This window comes from Calidris pugnax, unplaced genomic scaffold (genome assembly GCF_001431845.1).
Source record: "Calidris pugnax isolate Ruff unplaced genomic scaffold, ASM143184v1 scaffold21, whole genome shotgun sequence".
Classification (NCBI taxonomy): Eukaryota; Metazoa; Chordata; class Aves; order Charadriiformes; family Scolopacidae; genus Calidris; species Calidris pugnax.
In genome coordinates this window covers 5,212,207-5,219,057 of record NW_015090770.1, presented here as the reverse complement: position 1 = coordinate 5,219,057, position 6,851 = coordinate 5,212,207, and the positions used below count along the sequence as shown (strand labels likewise).

Genomic DNA, 6,851 nt, shown 5'->3' with positions numbered 1-6,851 from the left:
GCGGGGGGCGGCGGCGGCGGCGGTTAAAGCGGAGCCGGGCACCAGGCGGGAGCCGCAGCGCGGAGCCGGGTCTTAGCCCTCAGGTGAGAGGGAAGTGGGCGGGGAGGGGGTCGGGGTCCGCACCTCGGAGCGACCCCCGTCGGGGTTGCGGGGAGCTCTGCTGTCCCGGCCCGGCGCCCTCGGGAAGGAGAGGTGGGAGCCGCCGCGGCCTGAGGGGCCCTGGGCCCGCCGGCCGGGGAATGTGGGTGAGCCCCCTCGTTTCCCCGCTTTGCTGCGGAGAGGGAGGGGAGGTGTCACCCGGGGGTGCGGGACGAGGAGAGCTCGGTGGCTTCTACTCCTGCTCTGGGCCGCGGCTCCTCGGCCGGCTTTTTCGGGGGGAGAGGGGGGGAAGCGATTCCTCGGCTGTGTCCCTGCCCGCGTGGGAGGCGGAACGGGAGGGGAGGCCCCGCGGCCCCGCAGCCCCTCGTCCGTGGGTCTGGCTCCTCGGTGCTGGGGCTGAGGTGGAGTCCCCGGCGCTGGGCGGCTGCGGTGACTTGTATCTACAAGTGGGGCTCGGGGGAGGGAAGGGCGAGGAGGAGCTGGCCTTGAGTGTTGGTTTCTCTGGCGAATTCCTTCCGTGCAGGCTTCTCTCGCTGCTTTCCCTTGGCTGCCCTGCGATAAGTGATAACGTTTCATCCGTGCGAGATAGAAGGAGGGTTTGAGATGCTATCGGTCTCAGCTTTGGTCAGAAGTTTGTGGGATCTTGTTTTATCTGGCCAGGTTCTCTCTGTGCTGCTATTTATTCTCCCTGCAGCCTTACCAGTGCAGGGAGTGCCTTGGAGGAGGAGAAAGGTGGTGCCTGAATGTGACCTTACCTGGAGAAGGGCAGGGAGAGCGAGCGTGAGACACAGCCCAGTCATGCTTCCTGAACAGCTGGTGGAGGCCTAACCCATTCTGCTGGAGTCCTGCTGAATCAATCCTGATCCTACAGCAGGAGACTTAGTCTTAACTACCCTGGGTGTTCTTGTAGGGGAAAGGGAGCAGGGGGACTGTACTTGCACTAGGACCGACCTTGCCTTTTTCAAAGCTGAAGTGTGCAGTCTAGGTAGCTTTTATGCTTGTTGAACTGCCCAAGCATTACTTTTCTCGTTCTGAAATCTTTGCTTCTCTTGTGAGGGGAGGAAAGTGTCTGTCTGTTCAAGGACATCCTCAGAGCCATGTTTTTCAGGAAAAGCTGTCTCTCTTTAGAGGCCTTAACCTCTACCACCCCACCCCCCCCCACTGCACACCCCAAATGAAGTTATCAAAGTTGAGAGAAGGAACTAACAGCTGGATCCAGACCTGTGGTTCTGCAAGTGGTTTGCTTGAAGGCTGAAAACTTAATAGTGACAGCTCGATCTTACTTGGCCATAGCATCTTTACAGCTTACTTACTTAGAGCAGACTTGCTAAAAGTTTTGTCTACTTCTTTAATTGCTCCTGGCCCCTGTATACTGAACTTGGATTTTTGCTTATGATCAGATGATATTTGCTATGGTAAAAGTTTTTGCATTAATTTCTTGTATTAAGTATTTTATTCAAGGAATAGAGAACCCTTCAGACTACTCCAGTAAATAAGTTTCCTATATTAGATTTTTAGTAGTAAATCATTTGTTGTACACCTCTTTTGGAGTAGGCCAACTTGATTCTGCTTTGCATGCCTGGAGAAAAGTGAAGCTGACCTCTTTTCACTGGTGTTATGTGTATGCTGCAGAAGAATGTCTAGTTTAAAGATTTAGCTGGAATGCTTTACAAAAACTCTTTACTGAAAGCATAATTTGACCAGACAATGCCCTTTCTCAGTTGCCCTTTAAAATTCTCAAACTTGTCTCTAATTGTCAGTGCAGCGGTACTGGATATCTGGATAGAAGAGCGGTTGAGACACTTTGATCAAATCAAGGCAGCAATGATGGGACACTGCCTGGACAACTTGGATGTGTACACTGAAATCCTGAATGGAATATAGGTTATGCAATCTTATGCCTCTTTCAGGCTTTATGTTTTTTCAGCTGCAACTTAACTGATTAAGCTCCAGTTGTTATTTGTCCAAATGCTGGATAAAATGGCTTGCTTCTCTGGGAAGTGTTGGATCCAGGCTTCAGAAGTAACAGAACTGTCTTGTGAACAGAGCAGAAGTGGTCAAGTGATGTAGCAGAACAAGCACTAACATCATTATTTGGGAATCTGGTTCGTAGTTTGTTCTTGTCCTGTTGCTTTGTACAAATCTGTTCACTTTCCATGCAGTGGATACTTGCTCTTTGAACTTAACTTGATAATGTCTTATTAACTAGATTCAAACTCCATGTGACTGCCTACTGATTGAGTGAATTGCTTTCTATTACACAATGAATTCATCTGAATTAATAGCCTCTCTTAGCAGAGGTACTGAGGGAGTCAGTTTCTCATGACAGCTGTGCAGGCAGTAAGTGCTTGGGGGAATGCAAGTGCACTGTAGTATCAGGGCAAACGAGCAGTGCCTAAGGTCAGTAGGTGTCTTGTGCCTGGAGCAAACAACTCAGGGTGGGAGTAGTGGTCTCTGGGGGTTTGAGTGAAAGACAGTGGCTGGGAGGCCACAGAGGTAGATAAATGTGGGTCTCGTGTGTTTGCTGCTTTCCATACCCAGTGTGCCTGACTTCAAGTAATTTTTGTGTGACTGACTCATAAAAGGTGCTCATCCTAATTATCAGCCAGGTTAGATAGCATCTGTATTCCCAAACTCTTTCTGTCTTGACTTAGAAGTACTATCCTGCTGATTAAAAACCTTCAGATCTTTAGGCTTTTCTCTCTTCATCCACCCACCACCTCTGTGTCTCTGAAAACTGTTTTGCATCACCATCAAGCAGTGGTGATAAGGTTCCATTGCTTGTTACCTGCTAGTGCACGAATCGGCAAGGTCAGCAGTCTTGGCCGTTTCACTCTCCTAGTGGTAATAATAAATTTTGTGGGCTTTTGTTCTATGACACAGTTGATACCTGGTTCTTGATAAAAGGCTATGGAACAGATATTTAAGAAGTACTTGTTAATAGCTGCCAAAGAGCAGTCAGGTTTTTGATAGCTCTCTTTAGCCCATTAAACAGGATTAAGCAACTTTTATCCATCCCTGCCCCAGAAATATCAAGTTGTCTTGTCATTTAAGCAAGATAAGTCTATATAACTCATGCTTTGTCTCTTCATGTTCTTCCAAATACTGCTTTAATAGTAATATTAGAGGATCTGTTTTGTCTCTTGTGCTTGAGATGTGCAAATGTGTTTTTCAAGACCTGTCAAAATGAGAGTCACGAAGTCATGTTATGTGAGAATGTTATTTAGGCTGCTGTGCAAGTAGCTACTTGAATCTATATGGTGACAAAGTGCTCGCCTAGAGCTGTCACTTTCAACTGGTTTATATGGGACCTTGAGCCCATAGCTGCCTTTATGCTTGCCAAGTTGGTTGAGAAAGGAGCAAATCATAGTTGATTACAGGAATATAAGACTTAATGGAAACACTGTTCTGACTAGGAATCTTTGCAGGATCACAAGTCAAAGAGTGGAAAAATTGAGTTTTGGATTATAAACATTTGTTAAAGCCTTAATCCTGTCAACTGTTACTTTGTGAATTAGTGTTGCTGTCAGTTGATGTGATTAGTATGAAGTATTTCAGGCCACTAAAAGTGCAATGAAACTTGAGTTTTTAATATGTTCTTCTTAACTTCAGATTAGTTCTGCCATGTTCCAAATTTGAAGCATGTAACTGCAAAGCTGAGAACGTGCTGAGTTACACAGATGCTGTGATTTCTCTGATTTCTAGCTCTTTCTGTATGTGTCTTTACCTGTCGTGAAAAAGACCATTCTTTAGACAAGTACTGAAGACCTAGACTTGGCCCCAATTTTGGGCGTGGTTTTGTTCATCTAGATGGCCATGTTAAATAATGTTTCCAACTTCAATTTAATATTGATGACAGTTTTTTGCAAGCTAGTGGCCTAAATCACAGGTTTAAAACACAAATCCCATATTACAGATAAGATTATTAGGGTACTGCATTATAGTATTATACTCAAATTGTGACAAAGCACTTAAAGTTTAATTGTGGGAGCTACCTGAACTCTGGACTCCATGTTGCAGGACACTAACTACATTGGCCTTTTTTTTTTTTTTTTTTTTTTAAAGGAGTTGGTGTATAAGGTTAGTGCTACCCTGCTCAGCAGGGCACTGTCTTGTGTGCCACCCTAAAGCAGGCATTTAAGAAGTGCAGTGGTTTTTAGAGCAAGCTGCATGCCAGTTGCCTTAGCTTTCTAGAAAAGAGATGGCTTTGCTGATCGGGGAAGTTGTTCCCTGATTAGAAAGAACTGATTCTAAAGTATGTAGTGATCTCAGATACAGCCTTTCCACTCCACTAAACCGCTGCGACAGAAAGAAACCCCTCCCCATGATGGTACTCTTATGCTATTTAGTGTTCTTGGCCTACTGTGAGATCCCATTCTGGGTAGGTAAGGAATTCTCATTAGTGTAGTTACCAAGAAGTCTCATTGACTGACTTTTATGGCAGCCTTCTGCTTTTATCTACCACATCATAAAATAGACTATCCAGGCAATTTAAGGAAATGGCCTTTCAAAAGACAGGAATGTGTGCTTGAAACTGGTGCTATTTCTCATTCTACTTTCTCATTTTCAGAACACATTTTAGGAAGCAATTTCATTGTTTAAACAATTCTGCAAGTTCATAGATAATTTACTTTTAAGTTTGTCTTATCAGGCAAGCTAAAAATCAAAATAGGCTTGATGAATTGAATTTGTTCTGAACCTATAATGGAAAGAAACTGATTCAAAAAAAAATATTAGACATAAGTGGGCTGTATGATGATACTGTATATCTTTATCTTAATTTAGTTTGTAAAACAGGGATCAAGCAGTGATCTTGCCCAACTCCCTTTTCTTAAATATTTACAACTGTCTTCTAATAGAATTTGATGAGCGTGCCTCCTATTATACTTTTGTAAATAAATATTAGTTAAGGTTTCTAATTAAGTGTTAGTCATGAAGGACTTGCTGTAAGTTTGTTTTTTGGTTGGTTTTTTTTTTTTTAAGCTCTGCGCTACTAGTGCAAGTTATCAAATAGGTCTTCTATTTCCAAAGACTCTCCACAAATCAGATTTGTAGCAACTGTATAGCTGGAGCACAGAGTAGAATTTAAAGTTGCTGAGGCTGAAAGACGCTTCTGGAGACTGTCTCATCCAGCCTTTCTGCTGACTGCTCTAATCCTGCCCCATAAACTGGCTCATCATCCATCCCTAGTTAGAGCTTCATCCATTCCTGCTTTTCTCATGAGAAGGGCAACTCGCCTTGCTTTCCTGGTCTGTCTGTCCTAAAGAGCCTGCAGCCATCCCCTGCAGCCTCCTAAAAGTGAGAGCTGTCCCAGCCTATCTCTGTGATCCCGCTGTGGTTAAGGTCCTTGCAGCTACACACAGACCCCCTGCATCTCCTGTTTGTTCCCTGTGCAATACACATTAGTCTGCAGAAGCACCCTGTTGTGCTGATTTCCCAGGAAAGGCGTGAGAGCTATGAGATGAGCTGGCTGTGTATCAGAATAGTAGGTTTTTTTATTCTGGTGATGTGCTCTGTGGAGAGAGGAAATATCTCACAAGACATTGAGTGCTAAAGAGCACACAAGGATAAATATATAGTTTATATTCTGCATTGGTTCTGTATTTTCATGTGACCTGTCACTTGCTAGGTCAAAAAGGGAAATGTCCTAAACTAAATGTGTCCTCATTTCTCTGTGTTGAAGTCAAGTGATTCAGAGTTAAGTCTGCCACCCTAACAAACGAGCATGGTATATTGTGCCACTCTTCCTTCTACAGCACTCTGGAGGCTCTGTGTGTGGCTGTAAATGCTTCTGTAGTGGTAGGCAGAGCATTCTCCATGAGGGAGACCAAGGATAACACTTCTCCCATAAAGGAAATTCTCCACAGCTTTTTAGTTTTATTAACTTTACACTTACCGTAGGAATATAGAAATTGCATGTGACCCCTATATTAGTATAATAATTCAGTTTCCATCTAAAAATAGAAATACTGCTTTTGGCTTCGAGATAAAGTATGTGAATACAGTAGAGTGGAAAACTACATGCCTCTCTTATTTGAGACATCTGTTCTTAGTTCAGTAGCAAGGTAGCTTCTTGTATGTGCTGAATACCTTGGTATGGTGTTGACTTCTGGCTGGGGAAACTGAAGAAATTTGTTTAAAGATGACTTAACACAGCAGCTGAGTTATGGATAACTAGTAATTATCTGAAGCACTAAATGTCACTATTGTTGTTTTGTGTGATGCAAAAGCATTGATTGAAAGATGGGGAAAAGGTTCAGTGTTTGGCACTTGTGTGGTGTGCCTGATTGAGGGAGCTCAGTGACTCAGAGAATACATCTGTGAACCCTTCAGTTAAGTGCTTAAAATAGTGGAATTACTTTCAGAGGCTACAGGGAGATGATTCCCCAGTGCCCTGGGGAGGTGGAACTCCATGGTAAGAGTAATCTCAGAGTAGGAGTTTATTACTTGCCTGCCTTCATCAAACGTGAACACAACAGTGGCTTACACTTCCCAAATGGAAATTGGAACAAGAGACACTAACTTTGCTTTAGGAGCATACAGGAGTTCATACTGTAATTGTATGAACAGGCATAGTTGCTTCTACTGGTAGTTCCCAAGCCAAACTAAATAGTGTTTGGGCTTCTAATTTATTCCAGGCATCCAGTTCACTGGGGAAGATGGATGGCAGCATGATCTAGCATGATTCCTCTTCTGGCGGGGCAGTGGTAGCAGTTCATGGCCTGTCTGTCTACAGCATCTTGTGCTGTATT

At 43.9% G+C, this 6,851-nt stretch overlaps 1 protein-coding gene across 2 annotated transcripts in view; it reads left to right on the top strand.

Moving 5' to 3' along the window:
* The window catches only part of RALB (v-ral simian leukemia viral oncogene homolog B), a 52,212-nt gene that overhangs the window by 23,417 nt on the left and 21,944 nt on the right, over positions 1 to 6,851 (top strand). Inside the window, exon 1 of one of the 2 annotated variants that reach the window (XM_014939864.1) lies at positions 1 to 83. The exons of the other annotated variant lie outside the window; for it this stretch is intronic. The gene's annotated coding sequence lies outside the window, so the exon portion shown is untranslated. The remainder of the gene's footprint in view (positions 84 to 6,851) is intronic. 2 annotated transcript variants of the gene reach the window in all.